Source organism: Manis pentadactyla, chromosome 16, assembly GCF_030020395.1.
Source record: "Manis pentadactyla isolate mManPen7 chromosome 16, mManPen7.hap1, whole genome shotgun sequence".
In the NCBI taxonomy this organism is placed as follows: Eukaryota; Metazoa; Chordata; class Mammalia; order Pholidota; family Manidae; genus Manis; species Manis pentadactyla.
This window is the reverse complement of record NC_080034.1, coordinates 41,304,118-41,322,079: the sequence shown is the minus strand read 5'-3', so window position 1 is coordinate 41,322,079 and position 17,962 is coordinate 41,304,118. Positions and strand designations below refer to the sequence as shown.

Genomic DNA, 17,962 nt, shown 5'->3' with positions numbered 1-17,962 from the left:
TGTCTTGATTACTGTGACTTTGTAGTAGAGCTTGAAGTTGGTAAGTGAGATCACCCCCCCACTTCATTCTTCCTTCTCAGGATTGCTTTGGCTGTTTGGGGTCTTTCGTAGTTCCAAATGAATTTTAGAACTATTTGTTCCAGTTCATTGAAGAATACTGTTGGTATTTTGATAGGGATTTTATTGCATCTGTAGATTGCTTTAGGCAAGATGGCCATTTTGACAATATTAAATCTTCCTAGCCAGGAACATGGGATGAGTTTCCATTTGTTGTGTCCTCTTTAATTTCTGTTAAGAGTGTCTTGTAGTTTTCAGGGTATAGGTTTTTCACTTCCTTGGTTAGGTTTATTCCTAGGTATTTTGTTCTTTTTGATACAATTGTGAATGGAATTATTTTTCTTATTTCTCTTTCTTCTAGTTCATCATTAATGTATAGGAAATTATCAGATTTCTGTGTATTGATTTTGTATCTCGCAACTTTGCTGAATTCAGATACTAGTTCTAGTAGTTTTGGAGTGGAGTCTTTAGGGTTTTTTTATGTACAATATCATGTAGTCTGCAAATAGTGACAGTTTGACTTCTTCTTTACCAATCTGGATGCCTTGTATTTCTTTGTTTTGTCTGATTGCTGTGGCTAGGACCACCAGTACTATGTTGAGTAACAGTTGGGAGAGTGGGCATTTCTGTCTTGTTCCCGCACTTAGAGGAAAAGCTGTCAGCTTCTTGCTGTTCAGTATGATGTTGGCTGTGGGTTTGTCATATTTGGCCTTTAATATGTTGAGGTACTTGCTCTCTATACCCATTTTGTTGAGAGTTTTTATCATGAATGGATGTTGAATTTTGTCAAATGCTTTTTCAGCATCTATGGAAATGATCATGTGGTTTTTGTCCTTTTTGTTGATGTGGTGTATGATGTTGATGGATTTTCGAATGTTGTACCATCCTTGCATCCCTGGGATGAATCCCACTTGTTCATGGTGTATGAGGGGTCGTCTTGATGTATTTTTGGATTCAGTTTGCTAATATTTTGTTGAGTATTTTTGCATCTATGTTCATCAGGGATATTGGTCTGTAATTTTCTTTTTTGTGGTGTCTTTGCCTGGTTTTGGTATTAGAGTGATGTTGGCTTCACAGAATGAGTTTGGAAGTATTCCCTCCTCTTCCATTTTTTTGGAAAATTTTAAGGAGAATGGGTATTATGTCTTCTCTGTATGTCTGATAAAATTCTGAGGTAAATCCATCTGGCCCGGGAGTTTTGCTCTTGGGTAGTTTTTTGATTACCAATTCAATTTCGTTGCTGGTAATTGGTCTGTTTAGATTTTCTGTTTCTTCCTTGGTCAGTCTTGGAAGGTTGTATTTTTCTAGGAAGTTGTCCATTTCTCCTAGGTTTCCCAGCTTGTTAGCATATAGGTTTTCATAGTATTCTCTAATAATTCTTTGTATTTCTGTGGGGTCCATCGTGATTTTTCCTTTCTCGTTTCTGATACTGTTGATTTGTGTTGACTCTCTTTTCTTCTTAATAAGTCTGGCTAGAGGCTTATCTATTTTGTTTATTTTCTCGAAGAACCAGCTCTTGGTTTCATTGATTTTTGCTATTGTTTTATTCTTCTCAATTTTATTTATTTCTCCTCTGATCTTTATTGTGTCCCTCCTGCTGACCTTAGGCCTCATCTGTTCTTCTTTTTCCAATTTCAATAATTGTGACATTAGACCATTCATTTGGGATTGTTCTTCCTTCTTTAAATAGGCCTGGATTAATATATACTTTCCTCTTAGAACTGCCTTCGCTGAGTCCCGCAGAAGTTGTGGCTTTGTGTTGTTGTTGTTATTTGTTTCCCTATATTGCTTTATCTCTATTTTAATTTGGTCATTGATCCATTGATCATTTAGGAGCATGTTGTTAAGCCTCCATGTGTTTGTGTGCCTTTTTGTTTTCTTTGTAAAATTTGTTTCTAGTTTTATCCCTTTGTGGTCTGAGAAGTTGTTTGGTAAAATTTCAACCTCTTTGAATTTACTGAGGCTCTTTTTGTGGCATAGTATGTGGTCTATTCTGGAAAATGTTCCATGTGCACTTGAGAAGAATGTGTATCCTGCTGCTTTTCGGTGTAGAGTTCCATAGATGTCTGTTAGGTCCATCTGGTCTAGTGTGTTGTTCAGTGCCTCTGTCTCCTTCTTATTTTCTGTCTTGTGGATCTGTCCTTTGGGGTTAGTGGTGTGTTGAAGTCTCCTAAAATGAATGTATTGCATTCTATTTCCTCCTTTAATTCTATTAGTATTTGTTTCACATATGTTGGTGCTCCTGTACTGGGTGCATATATATTTATAATGGTTGTATCCTCTTGTTGGACTGACCCCTTTATCATTATGTAATGTCCTTCTTTATCTCTTCTTACTTCCTTTGTTTTGACATCTATTTTGTCTGATACTAGTAGTGCAATACCTGCTTTTTTCTCTGTATTGTTTGCATGAAATATCTTTTTCCATCCCTTGACTTTTAATCTGTGCATATATTTGGGTTTGAGGTGGGTCTCTTGGAAGCAACATATAGATGGGTCTTGCTTTTTTATCCATAATATTACTCTGTGTCTTTTGTTTGGTGCATTCAGTCCATTTACATTTAGGGTGATTATTGAAAGATATGTACTTATTGCCATTGCAGGCTTTAGATTTGTGGTTACCAAAGGTTCAAGGGTAGCTTCTTTGCTATCTGTCTAACTTAACTCACTTATTAAGCTATTATAAACACAGTCTGATGATTCTTAATTTCTCTCCCTTCTTATTCCTCCTCCATTCTTTATATGTTTGGTGTTTTATTCTGTGCTCTTTTGTGTTTCCTTTTACTGCTTTTGTGAGTAGTTGATTTTATTTTTTGCCTTTAGTTTGTATTTGGTTGGTCTGCTTTTACTTTCTCTGGTGACATCTATTTAGCTTTATTCCTTCCTTCTCGAGCAGTCCCTTTAAAATATCCTGTAGAGGTGGTTTGTGGGAGGCAAATTCTCTCAGCTTTTGCTTATCTGGGAATTGTTTAATCCCTCCTTCATATTTAAATGATAATCGTGCTGGATATAGTATTCTTAGTTCAAGGCCCTTCTGTTTCATGGCATCAAATATATCATGACATTCTCTTCTGGCCTGTAAGGTTTCTGTTGAGAAGTCTGAGGATAGCCTGATGGGTTTTCCTTTGTAGGTGACCTTTTTTCTCTCTCTGGCTGCCTTTAATACTCTGTCCTTGTCCTTGATCTTTGCCATTTTAATTATCACGTGTCTTAGTGTTGTCCTCCTTGGGTCCCTTGTTGTGGGAGATGTGCGGGCTTCCATGGTCTGAGAGACTATTTCCTCCCCCAGTTTTGGGAAGTTTTCAACAATTATTTCTTCAAAGACACTTTCTATCCCTTTTTCTCTCTCTTCTTCTGGTACCCCTATAATGTGAATATTGTTCAATTTGGCTTGGTCACACAGTTCTCTTAATATTCTTTAATTCCTGGAGATACTTTTATCTCTCTCTGCGTCAGCTTCTCTGCATTCCTGTTCTCTGATCTCTGTTTGATTAATGGCCTCTTGCACCTCATCCATTCTGCTCTTAAGTTCTTCCAGAGATTGTTTTATTTCTGTATTTTCCCTCCTAACTTGTTCCTTTAGCTCTTACATATTTCTCTGCAGGTCCATCAGCATGGTTATGACCTTTATTTTGAACTCTTTTTCAGGAGGATTTGTTAAGTCTATCTCCCCAGGCTCCCTCTTGGGGGTTGTCTGCGTAATTCTGGACTGGATCAAATTCTTCTGCCTTTTCATGGCGGTAGAGGTAGTTGTAGGTAGTTGCCGCTTGTGTCAGCTGGGAGAACAATGTCCCTTCCTGCGCCTTACCCTTCTCCGCTGGCTGTGCCAGTTACCCCCACACGGGGAGCAGTTTCTGGTTTTATTTCCTGAGCCGCCGCAGGCGGTGCAGCTGTCAGGGCAGCCCAGAGCCCAGAGGGAGTGGCAGGCACACTGGGTGTGCTCTCCTGCGAGAATGGCGACCGTTTGCACCCTGTCCCAGCTTCCTCTGTGTGTGCCGGGCAGCTGTGCCCTGGTCGGGCTTCCGACTCTGGCCCAGGTGGCTGCAGAGGAGGCTCTGGGTGGCTGCTGTGGTCGCGGCCACTTTCAGACTGCTCCCAGGCTGCTTCGCCTGGCCACACAGGAGAGTGAATGGACGGATGGCTGTTTATTGCCATGAGGGGTTTCAGAGCTGCATTGCCTCCCAGGGGGCTGGGACGCCTGAAATTCTGTGGGATTCCCACCTGCTGCGCTGAGTGTGCCAGAACGGTTCTGTCCAGCTGTAAAGCCCCTATCCCTTTAAGACTTTCAAAAAGCACTTGCTTTTCTTTTGTCCCAGGGGCGCTGGCTGTGGGGACCCGCTCGCAGGTTTTACTGTTCCATTTCCCTAATATCCAGCACACCATGCAGTGTGTGTCTGTGCTCCTGGTGCGGATGACTAGGGCTGGGTATTTAGCAGTCCTGGGCTCCCATTCCCTCCCCACTCCCAACTCCTCTCCTCCCGCTGGTGGGCTGGGGTGGGGGTAGTGCTTGGGTCCCTCCGGGCCCCAGCTTGTATCTTACCCCCTTTGTGAGGTGCTGAGTTCTCACAGATGTAGATGTAGTGTGACTGTTGTACTATATCTTCTGGCCTCTCTTTTAGGAATAGTTGTATTTGTTGTATTTTCAAAAATATATATGATTTTGGGAGGAGATTTCCACTGCCCTATTCATACCGCCATCTTGGCTCCTCTCTATAGTTTTTTTTTTCCCTCTACTTATATTTTTCCCTAAAACATGCTTAAGCATAAATAGGAATTGATTTTATCTTTTGGATGTCTCTTTGCTTTAAGCTGCTTTCTTTAAAGAATACTGATGTTACTCGCTTATTCCTGTGGCTGTTAATGTCTATTACTAGATACTATGGGCTCATCAATTTTTATCCTTTTTCATTTATTGTATATTTTGATGTTTTTTTTTTTCATTGGTATGGTAGAAGGAAGATAGCTCTTTAACTGAACAAACTTTCCATTTACTGAAGACAAGTCATAGGTGGGTGATAAAGAGAAAAGATATGGGCTTTAGATTCTCACAAGACTGGGTTTAATTTGTAGCTTTCCTACTTTCTAGGTTTGTGCTCTTGGGAATATTACTTATCAGCACCAGTATGTTTCTTGATATGAAAAGGAGAATATTAAGACATCCTTCAAGGGTGGTTGTGTATAAGTAAGATTATAGATATATCATTTAATTTAGTGCCTAGCACATTCTTAGCATCTTAACTGCAGCTATGAGTATTACCATTCTTACTAATATTAATATTTTAAGCCTGCAAATAGCTTTTATGTATCTGACCTCTAGCTGACTTTTTGAAGTATACTTTACCAGACTAAGGAAGAAATGGGCAATTCTTCATTTAAATCTTCACCTACTTCAGATAAGTCACCTTACCATAGTTTCTTGTCCATCAGAGAACTTTAAAGTAGGAACTTCTACGACATAATAACCAAATAAAAAAGGCTTCCTTTTTGTCTCTTCATTTAAGTCTTGGAGATAATTTACAAAGATGGACCCTTGAACATGTGAATGATCAGTTCTGCACAGGCAGGCAAGGTTTTAACTTGGTAAAGTATATTGATATAGCTATTTAAGTAACTTAATTAAAGTTCTTAAGGGTGAAGTTATTTCTCTGTTGTTTTAAAATGACACTCATGTATGCTGTAATAAATGGATCAACAAATATAGTCAAGCTTCTTCAGCAAGATATTAATGTCCGCTCTCAAGATACCTATGGATATACTGCAGAAGAATATGCTGCTATTCATGGTTTTGATATGTAAGTATTTACATTACAATGCTAGCTACCACTCAACTGAGGTTTAAACTACTTTAACTGTTATTTAATATGTAACAGAAGAGATTTCATAGTTTGATTCAGGCAGTTTTGGAATGGCAGTGAGTTAGTCCCCGTGATCAGCCAGAAACCCAGCAAAAAATGAGACTAGAAGTAGCAATGGTGCCTGGTTCTTTATCACAGAATGTTATGACTTTTAAGACATAACATTATCCATTCTATTCCAGATATAACTCCTATGCATGGCGCACAGATGATGTCACATGTCTGATTTTTCTAACATTACCTGGACATGTTCAGGATAGTAGAAAATCCTGTGCTTTCCCCTGGGGACTATTTCCTATACTCTCCCCTTTGCATTTTCCAAGAACCTAAGGGATTCCTTCCCTAAGACCAAAGAGACAGTCCTTTTCATAAGTCACTTGGAGTGGGGGAACAGGATATGCCAATCATTCTGTTGTTTCCACTGATTGTACTGCTGCAGCCTTGCTACTGAAACTGCCCTGCAGGCAGCCCTGATTAACCTTTGCTCCCAGGATGCCCTTGCCATTCAGATTCCTCAGGCTTCATGGTGATCCACACTTAGACTAAAAAAGCTACACCTTTTCTCTGTTCACATACGTATGTGCTTGTATCCTCAGCCACTATTCGAGAGCACCAGCGCCCTGTTCTGGCAGCTGGGCCTGTGAGCTTCAACCACACACTTTGCACACCGTCAAAACTTTATGGAGGGCTCACATACTGGCTGAGATCTTCACTATGAGTCACCCTTTGAGGATCTTTTCTGTCTGTCCTGTTTGTAGATATTAGTTGGGACCATTAGCTGCTGATATTAGCAGAAAGGTTCAGGTAATGCTGCAAGAAGAGAGCAGACTTGCCTTTCTCCTTGGATATTCTGTACCCACCAGATCTTCAGAATCTGTGGAGCACCTTTCTTCATTATGAAATGCCTTGTATTGCCCTCCCAGAGTAGTGGGCAACAGCTTGCCTAAGATTCCATAATTAAAGATGGCCCGAAAGAGACCATAATAATAAATATCTCCCAAGTGAATTGAGAGGATTTCAGGTTTCAAAATACTTTCAGATTCTGCCTCTTAAGAAAGCCAGCCATAAAATAGGAATCTCTGAATATCAAGTAGGTTAGTTGGCATTAGGAGAGCTAAGCCCCATCTGTGTCTCATCGGAATCCACATACAAGAGTAGGGGTCAGTCTTCCAAGTCAATTGGAGATGAACATGGAGATGAAATGTCATTCAAATAAGTATCTGCTGGTTCAGAGTTTGAGTAGATGAAGAAGGAATATTAGCAGTAGAAGCCAGGTTTTGACTTGGAGTAGTTTTCTGCCCTTGGTGTGATTAGCTTCAATGATAGGGGACATTACATCCAATGTAATGAGATAATGTATTTATAAATAACTTTATAATAGCTGAGATGCCATGAATTCCCACAAAGAAAGAACAGCTGACAACCAGAAATAATAACATTTTCCAAACGCAGCAACTAATCTGTCAGAACCTGTGAAAACTCACATTGGGTTTTTTTTGCTATTCCAAAATAATTTCAAGTTGAAGAACAAAATCATTCCATTGCTCGAGTGTTTCTCTGAGCATTTTGGGGGTATAGTAGTTCCTGAAACCCTCCTAGCAATCTTGTAAAATAAGGTGGCAAGATCACTACTTTCTAGAGCAAGACTTTGAATTGAAGAAAAGCAGCTTATCCAAGAACAAATAGCTGTTGGTTATAGAGCTAGACCTTCTGAGTGCAAGATACATCTGTATGGCAAGCTAACTCTTGACTCATTTACTGAGCTATAGTGCCCTCAGTTCATGACTGGTCCACCTTACTATCTTACTATTTTCCTTCTCTAATTATTTGCTTACTAAAAAGTTTGTAAAACTTACAAATTCAAAGTATATGGGCTAATTAAGGTTTTTACATTAGCTGTGTTATTATCCAAAATACTCTTTAGAGTTTAATATATTTGGTAAATGTTTTCTGTATCAATATTAAAATAGTAATATTTATACCCTTTTTTACACATAGCATCTTGCAACTAATTTGTAAATATTCAGAGGAAAATGAAGCTAAAAATTCTTCTCAAAATTATCAAACCTCTTCTCCAGGTAAGAGTTGAGACAGTGAATTATTCTTGGTCATCCTACCATAGATAAGGTGTAATAAGGGAGTTTTCATAATGAAAGAGCAATGAAGAAAAACTGTGTATAAGTTGCATGTATGTTTTTTCTTTCTTATTTTCTTTCTTAATAGTCCAGTACTCAGAATTATTTATGAAGCTAATTGTAGGTAATTCAAAATCTGAGATGGCATTGTTTGAAAAGGAATTCATTTATTTAGCCATGACCCCTAAAATCCCATATGATATTTTTATGTAAATAAGAGATTTTTAAGTTAATATGTTGTATGTTTCCTCTATATCATATTATAACAAATTGAACTTGTCATAATAAAGTAAAAAATAAAGTTAAAAAAGGATAAAAACAATTTTTATTTGTTTTACAACAAATGGATTACATTAAGTAAATGAATGTTTCTTATTACATAGTGATTTATCTCACTAATAAAAATAACTATCTTTAAAGATGGGAACTCAGCAGTAACTTCCTGGAGCCATCATAAATGGCAGACAGTCAGAATTGCATAATTTCATTGGTGTGCAGAAATACCAGTGAGACAGGCTCTTAAAGACACCTGCTGGCAGGAAAGGAGTCAGAAAAGCAATGCCCCATTGAGAAACACAGGTTACTTTACATATTGTTACACCAACATGGCCTGTTATTGGCTTCGTTCTTCCTACGTCACAACAGCTTATCAGACCAGGTGCTGTCACATCCGCTCAACGGTGCCACTGTAGTTTGAAGGTGGTCCTAGACAAGATGTAAATGAATAATAAGCATAACTGTGCTTGTCCTGCCAATGGGTTTCAGCCCTGGGCAAGTTCACTTATGGATTCAATGTGACCAAAAGAAATGACAGTAAACCGTTCTTGGGGTGAAAGGGTTGTACCCAACTTTATTTCCATGGTGGCAGGTCAATCACTAAAATCCCGTTCACTCAGAGCGAGTCTGCATGCGGCAAGCTGGCCTCTGCCTCTGGACCCCTCTACCCACACAGCTGTCCTCTGGCCTTCTGTCCTCTGTGCTGTCACCACTCCAGCCTCTGCTCTGCTCTCCTGCAGCCTTGCAGCCCTGCCACCATGTCGTGCCCAGAGCACTGGGCAGAGCTTTTTATATAGAGTCAACAGCCATGTATTGCCCACAGGTGTGCAGTGAGCTGGTCAGTCAGGGCCAGCTGAGAATCCTGGCCACAGGAAACTCTCATTTTATCCACACTCCACCCCTCCAGGATTCTCTCCTCTCAATCTATGTGCTCTTAGTCCTCTGCAATGGTCCCTGTGCAAGGAAGCTTGAACATTGTTCTCCAGCCTCTCCAGCAAAAAGTCTTGCAGACACACAGGCCGGACTTGTGGCTCTGTCTCTTTAGTCTTAATGGCTGCTCTGGTTTCACTTGTTGCCATAGCTCCACTAAGATCCTATTTGGCTTCCTATCTAATTTCCTTCCATCTACTCCTGCCTGTATCAAATCAACCCACATCTGGGTCCTCGTAACCCTCACAAGGCCCCTCAAATTCCTCCTGTGAGTAATAGGCCTTATTTCTTTCCGGGTTCTCATTGCTTCAGCTACTGTATGTGTCAACTCACATTTTGTAATTGCTGCCTCAAGGCAGGCTGCACTGTTAGGGAAGGCAGCTTTCTCATTTTTGATCCTGAAAGAACAATTCCATCCACCCCTAAGTCCCACAGCCACCGGCGCAGCCTGAGTATAGGGGCGGACCACAGAGTGCTCCACAACCTGGGGAGGGGCTGCTCCTCTCCTTGGGGAACTTTCAGCTGCTGGGTCTTTATTTTCTTTACAACTACTGGGTGTGCTTTCAATACAGTAGGGGCCAGTGTCTCTGGCACCACCCCTTCATCCTTCCCCAGCTCCTCCATTTCTGGGGCTGATGGCACCTTTCTCTCCCCTCCCCTGAGTGCCTCCTCTGCTACAGTGCCTTGCAACAATGGCAGCTCAGTCTTTGGAAGGTCTCTTACCTTCATCTCAATGCTTCACAGCTGACATTCTCGTGCCACCTCTGCCTGTGCTTCCCTCAGGAGTTTGTCCTTTTCCTTGATGGCCTGTTCCTCCTTAAGAACACCTGGCAGCGCTGCCATCTCATCTCCAATGGCACCTTGCTGCCGGTGCTCTTGTGCCACCTCCTTCCTCAGGGAATCCACAGAAGTTGGCAGCTCGTGTTCTCATGCCGCCATTTCTTGGGTCTTCTCTGTAGACCTTTTTAAGACTGTGAGAAGCAGCCAACCCGTAGTCCCCGCTGCCTCATGGGCACTCTGCTTCTCAAAGGATCTGCTTACTATACCAGGGGCCACCCCTGCTGCCTCAGGTGTCACCTCCACTTGCCTCCAGTCCTGGGGTGGGGCCCAGTCCTCCAGGAGGTAAGCCACCTCAGACCACATACGCATTGGGGGACGATCCACTGTCTTCCCATTCACAGGGGCAGCCTGCTGAAGCACCCCTCCCATCAGGGCAGCCTGTCTTTTTCCTTGGTCAACAGTGAACCCTGCTGACTTTCACCGATTGTCTTGCGAATGGGTTTCAGCCCCAGGCAAGTTCACTATGGATTCAGTGTGACCAAAGAAAATGACAGCAAAATGTTCTTGGGGTGAAAGGGTTATACCCAACTTTATTTCCAGGGGGCAGGTCAGTTCAAAATCGCGTTCACTCAGAGCGAGTCTGCATGCAGCAGGCCGGTCTCTGCCTCTGGGCCCTTCTGTCTGCACAGCCGTCCCGCACAGCCGTCCTCTGAGCCCTTCTGTCCACACAGCTGTCCCACACAGCTGTCCTCCGGGCCTCTCTGCACACTCGTCCCACACAGCTGTCCCGCACAGCCATCCTCTGGGCCTCTCTGCACAGTCATTCTGCACAGCCGTCCTCCGGGCCTCTCTGCACAGTCGTTCTGTACAGCCGTCCTCTAGGCCTCTGTCCTTGGCACTGCCACCACTCCAGCCTTTGCTCTGCTCTCCTGCAGCCTTGCAGCCCTGCCACCATGTCGTGCCCAGAGCACTGGGCAGAGCTCTTTATATAGAGTCAACAGCCATGTATTGCCCACAGGTTTGCAGTGAGCTGGTCAACCAGGGCTAGGTGAGAATCCTGGCCACAGGAACTCTCATTTTATCCACAGATTGTCTTTCACATTGCTTCTAGTATGGCCCTCCCTGGCAAGTCAGAGTCGGACAGTAAAAACTATTAGTTGTATTGTAATTTTTTTTTTTTTTAATAATTATTTTTTATTGAAGGGTAGTTGACACACAGTATTACATTACATGAGTTTCAAGTGTACAACACAGTGGTAGAACATTTATATACATAATTCTAGGTTCCAGCTATCACCCTACCAGGCTGTTACAATATCTTGACTATATTCCTTATGCTATACATTACATCCCGGTTACTAATTTATTTTACGATTGGAAGTCTGTCCTTTTTTTTTTTTTTTTTTTTGTGAGGGCATCTCTCATATTTATTGATCAAATGTTTGTTAACGACAATAAAATTCTGTATAAGGGAGTCAATGCTCAATGCACAATCATTATTCCACCCCAAGCCTAATTTTTGTCAGTCTCCAATCTTCTGAGGCATAACAAACAAGTTTTTACATGTAGAACAAATTCTTACATAATGAATAAGTTACATAGTGAACAGTACAAGGGCAGTCATCACAGAAACTTTCGGTTTTGCTCATGCATTATGAACTCTAAACAGTCAGTTCAAATATGAATACTCATTTGGTTTTTATACTTGATTTATATGTGGATACCACATTTCTCTCTTTATTATTATTATTTTTAATAAAATGCTGAAGTGGTAGGTAGATACAAGATAAAGGTAGAAAACATAGTTTAGTGTTGTAAGAGAGCAAATGTAGATGATCAGGTGTGTGCCTGTAGACTATGTGTTAATCCAAGCTAGACCAGGGCAATAAAACATCCACGTATGCAGAAGATTTCTCTCAGAACGGGGGGGTGAGGTTCTAAGCCTCACCTCTGTTGATCCCCAATTTCTCACCTGATGGCCCCCCTGCGACTGTGCCTGTCTTAGGTTGTTCCTCCCTTGAGGAATCTTACCCGTCTCTGGCTAACCAGTCATCTTCCGGGGCCATACAGGGAAATGTGAAGTTGGTAAGTGAGAGAGAAGCCTTATTGTTTGAAAAAGTTAGCTTTTTACTTCTTTGCATATTTATGCCCTGTGGCTTCTATGCCCAGCATTTGTCTTGAGGTATCTTTACCACTTGGAAGAATTATGATACTCGGTAAATTTGATATGAGGCACGAATTCTATTTAAGGGTTGTAATTAGGAAGGAAGAAGAAAAGCTATAGAAGTAATAGGCGGAAGAAAACATGGGAAGATTGATTATTTCTTTGATATATCTTCTTGTAGAGTAACTTCAGCATGTATAGGTTTTAAGCTACTACTTAAATTGCACACACACATTAACATAATAGGAGTATAGTTACATAACCAAAGCATATCTGTAATTACGAGCCATCTGCAGTGAAACCAAGAAAACCAGTTAGGCACCTTAGGCATTTGTGAAAACTTATCTATGATATGGTGGATATTGTCCAACTGAACTTGAACAGTCTGAGAGAAATCAGACAAATTAAAACAGCCCATTCCTGGGGACTGTTCACATGCCATATGTTCTTTTAACAGTAAATAGTCTGTAGTTGTAAGACTTTGGAGCGCTACAATTTGCACTTCTCCAAATTCTTGGTTGAGTTCCAACAGTATAGATCCAGTCAAATTTGTTGTTTTACTGTATGCACAGGCCAGCTTAGATATCTCCTTCCTCATTCCCATGGCAAGTCCAGAACGGGTGGGATGAGTGCATCTACAGCTGTAGCAGTGCGTGGATCTTTGTTGGGGTTTTTTGATGATCATCTTCTGGCATGAGTCTTCCAGAGAGTGCAGATGTTGGAAGTTCTTTTTCATATGGTATCTTAGTTCATTTTCGGGGTAGCCCAATTAGGCTTTGATCCTCTGTATAAACACAAACAGACCCTTTGCCTACACTTTTATATGCCCTTTATACCCTTGTGTAGAACTCGTTGGAGGTTACCACACAGGAACTGCCCTTTTTTTTTTTTTTTTTTTTGGTATCACTAATCTACACTTACATGACGAATATTATGTTTACTAGGCTCTCCCCTATACCAGGTCTCCCCTATAAACCCCTTTACAGTCACTGTCCATCAGCATAGCAAAATGTTGTAGAATCACTACTTGCCTTCTCTGTGTTGTACAGCCCTCCCTTTTCTCCTACCCCCCATGCATGTTAATCTTAATACCCCCCTACTTCTCCCCCCCTTATCCCTCCCTACCCACCCATCCTCCCCAGTCCCTTTCCCTTTGGTACCTGTTAGTCCATTCTTGAGTTCTGTGATTCTGGTGCTGTTTTGTTCCTTCAGTTTTTCCTTTGTTCTTATATTCCACAGATAAGTGAAATCATTTGGTATTTCTCTTTCTCCGCTTGGCTTGTTTCACTGAGCATAATACCCTCCAGCTCCATCCATGTTGCTGCAAATGATTGGATTTGCCCTTTTCTTATGGCTGAGTAGTATTCCATTGTGTATATGTACCACATCTTCTTTATCCATTCATCTATTGATGGACATTTAGGTTGCTTCCAATTCTTGGCTATTGTAAATAGTGCTGCAATAAACATAGGGGTGCATCTGTCTTTCTCAAACTTGATTGCTGCGTTCTTAGGGTAAATTCCTAGGAGTGGAATTCCTGGGTCAAATGGTAACTCTGTTTTGAGCATTTTGATGTACCTCCATACTGCTTTCCACAATGGTTGAACTAACTTACATTCCCACCAGCAGTGTAGGAGGGTTCCCCTTTCTCCACAGCCTCGCCACCATTTGTTGTTGTTTGTCTTTTGGATGGCAGCCATCCTTACTGGTGTGAGGTGATACCTCATTGTAGTTTTAATTTGCATTTCTCTGATAATTAGCGATGTGGAGCATCTTTTCATGTGTCTGTTGGCCATCTGTATTTCTTTTTTGGAGAACTGTCTGTTCAGTTCCTCTGCCCATTTTTTAATTGGGTTATTTGTTTTTTGTTTGTTGAGGCGTGAGAGCTCATTATATATTCTGGACGTCAAGCCTTTATCGGATGTGTTATTTTCAAATATATTCTCCCATACTGTAGGGATCCTTCTTATTCTATTGATGGTGTCTTTTGCTGTACAGAAGCTTTTCAGCTTAATATAGTCCCACTTACTCATTTTTGCTGTTGTTTTCCTTGCCCGGGGAGATATGTTCAAGAAGAGGTCACTCATGTTTATGTCTAAGAGGTTTTTGCCTATGTTTTCTTCCAAGAGTTGAATGGTTTCATGGCTTACATTCAGGTCTTTGATCCATTTTGAGTTTACTTTTGTATATGGGGTTAGACAATGGTCCAGTTTCATTCTCCTACATGTAGCTGTCCAGTTTTGCCAGCACCACCTGTTGAAGAGACTGTCATTTCGCCATTGTATGTCCATGGCTCCTTTATCAAATATTAATTGACCATATATGTCTGGGTTAATGTCTGGATTCTCTAGTCTGTTCCATTGGTCTGTGGCTCTGCTCTTGTGCCAGTACCAAATTGTCTTGATTACTATGGCTTTATAATAGAGCTTGAAGTTGGGGAGTGAGATCCCCCCTACTTTATTCTTCTTTCTCAGGATTGCTTTGGCTATTCGGGGTCTTTGGTGTTTCCATATGAATTTTTGAATTATTTGTTCCAGTTCATTGAAGAATGTTGCTGGTAGTTTCATAGGGATTGCATCAAATCTGTATATTGCTTTGGGCAGGATGGCCATTTTGACGATATTAATTCTTCCTAGCCACGAGCATGGGATGAGTTTCCATCTGTTAGTGTCCCCTTTAATTTCTCTTAAGAGTGACTTGTAGTTTTCAGAGTATAAGTCTTTCACTTCTTTGGTTAGGTTTATTCCTAGGTATTTTATTTTTTTTGATGCAATTGTGAATGGAGTTGTTTTCCTGATTTCTCTTTCTGTTGGTTCATTGTTAGTATATAGGAAAGCCACAGATTTCTGTGTGTTGATTTTGTATCCTGCAACTTTGCTGTATTCCGATATCAGTTCTAGTAGTTTTGGGGTGGAGTCTTTAGGGTTTTTTATGTACAGTATCATGTCATCTGCAAATAGTGACAGTTTAACTTCTTCTTTACCAATCTGGATTCCTTGTATTTCTTTATTTTGTCTGATTGCCGTGGCTAGGACCTCCAGTACTATGTTAAATAACAGTGGAGAGAGTGGGCATCCCTGTCTAGTTCCCGATCTCAGAGGAAATGCTTTCAGCTTCTCGCTGTTCAATATAATGTTGGCTGTGGGTTTATCATAGATGGCCTTTATTATGTTGAGGTACTTGCCCTCTATTCCCATTTTGCTGAGAGTTTTTAACATGAATGGATGTTGAACTTTGTCAAATGCTTTTTCAGCATCTATGGAGATGATCATGTGGTTTTTGTCTTTCTTTTTGTTGATGTGGTGGATGATGTTGATGGACTTTCGAATGTTGTACCATCCTTGCATCCCTGGGATGAATCCCACTTGGTCATGGTGTATGATACTTTTGATGTATTTTTGAATTCGGTTTGCTAATATTTTGTTGAGTATTTTTGCATCTACGTTCATCAGGGATATTGGTCTGTAGTTTTCTTTTTTGGTGGGGTCTTTGCCTGGTTTTGGTATTAGGGTGATGTTAGCTTCATAGAATGAGTTTGGGAGTATCCCCTCCTCCTCTATTTTTTGGAAAACTTTAAGGAGAATGGGTATTATGTCTTCCCTGTATGTCTGATAAAATTCCGAGGTAAATCCATCTGGCCCGGGGGTTTTGTTCTTTGGTAGTTTTTTGATTACCTCTTCAATTTCGTTGCTGGTAATTGGTCTGTTTAGATTTTCTGTTTCTTCCTGGGTCAATCTTGTAAGGTTATATTTTTCTAGGAAGTTGTCCATTTCTCCTAGGTTTCCCAGCTTGTTAGCATATAGGTTTTCATAGTATTCTCCAATAATTCTTTGCATTTTCGTGGGGTTCGTCGTGATTTTTCCTTTCTTGTTTCTGATACTGTTGATTTGTGTTGACTCTCTTTTCTTCTTAATAAGTCTGGCTAGAGGCTTATCTATTTTGTTTATTTTCTCGAAGAACCAGCTCTTGGTTTCATTGATTTTTGCTATTGTTTTATTCTTCTCAATTTTATTTATTTCTTCTCTGATCTTTATTATGTCCCTCCTTCTGCTGACCTTAGGCCTCATCTGTTCTTCTTTTTCCAATTTCGATAATTGTGACATTAGACCATTCATTTGGGATTGCTCTTCCTTTTTTAAATATGCTTGGATTGCTATATACTTTCCTCTTAAGACTGCTTTTGCTGTGTCCCACAGAAGTTGGGGCTTAGTGTTGTTGTTGTCATTTGTTTCCATATATTGCTGGATCTCCATTTTGATTTGGTCATTGATCCATTGATTATTTAGGAGCGTGTTGTTAAGCCTCCATGTGTTTGTGAGCCTCTTTGCTTTCTTTGTACAGTTTATTTCTAGTTTTATGCCTTTGTGGTCTGAAAAGTTGGTTGGTAGGATTTCAATCTTTTGGAATTTTCTGAGGCTCTTTTTGTGGCCTAGTATGTGGTCTATTCTGGAGAATGTTCCATGTGCACTTGAGAAGAATGTATATTCTGTTGCTTTTGAATGTAGAGTTGTATAGATGTCTATTAGGTCCATCTTCTCTACTGTGTTGTTCAGTGCTTCCGTGTCCTTACTTATTTTCTGCCCAGTGGATCTATCCTTTGGGGTGAGTGGTGTGTTGAAGTCTCCTAGAATGAATGCATTGCAGTCTATATCCCCCTTTAGTTCTGTTAGTATTTGTTTCACATATGCTGGTGCTCCTGTGTTGGGTGCATATATATTTATAATGGTTATATCCTCTTGTTTGACTGAGCCCTTTATCATTATGTAGTGTCCTTCTTTATCTCTTGTTACTTTCTTTGTTTTGAAGTCTATTTTGTCTGATATTAGTACTGCAACCCCTGCTTTCTTCTCACTGTTGTTTGCTTGAAATATGTTTTTACATCCCTTGACTTTTAGTCTGTACATGTCTTTGGGTTTGAGGTGAGTTTCTTGTAAGCAGCATATAGATGGTTCTTGCTTTTTTATCCATTCTGTTACTCTGTGTCTTTTGATTGGTGCATTCAATCCATTAACATTTAGGGTGACTATTGAAAGATATGTACTTATTGCCATTGCAGGCTTTAAGTTCGTGGTTACCAAAGGTTCAAGGTTAGCCTCTTTAGTATCTTACTGCCTAACTTAGCTCGCTTATTGAGCTGTTATATACACTGTCTGGAGATTGTTTTCTTCTCTCCCTTCTTGTTCCTCCTCCTCGATTCTTCATATGTTGGGTGTTTTGTGCTGTGCTCCTTCTAGGAGTGCTCCCATCTAGAGCAGTCACTGTAAGATGTTCTGTAGAGGTGGTTTGTGGAAAGCAAATTCCCTCAGCTTTTGTTTGTCTGGGAATTGTTTAATCCCACCGTCATATTTGAATGATAGTCGTGCTGGATACAGTATCCTTGGTTCAAGGCCCTTCTGTTTCATTGTATTAAATATATCATGCCATTCTCTTCTGGCCTGTAGGGTTTCTGTTGAGAAGTCTGATGTTAGCCTGATGGGTTTCCCTTTATAGGTGACCTTTTTCTCTCTAGCTGCCTTTAACACTCTTTCCTTGTCCTTGATCTTTGCCATTTTAATTATTATGTGTCTTGGTGTTGTCCTTCTTGGATCGTTTCTGTTGGGGGTTCTGTGTATTTCCGTGGTCTGTTCGATTATTTCCTCCCCCAGTCTGGGGAAGTTTTCAGCAATTATTTCTTCTAAGATACTTTCCATCTCTTTTCCTCTCTCTTCTTCTTCTGGGACCCCTATAAGACGGATATTGTTCCTTTTGAATTGCTCACACAGTTCT

The 17,962-nt window shown here is 40.6% G+C and overlaps 1 pseudogene; it reads left to right on the top strand.

The window, feature by feature from the left end:
* LOC118923770 (butyrophilin subfamily 1 member A1-like) overlaps positions 1–17,962 on the top strand; it is a 54,874-nt pseudogene that overhangs the window by 26,902 nt on the left and 10,010 nt on the right.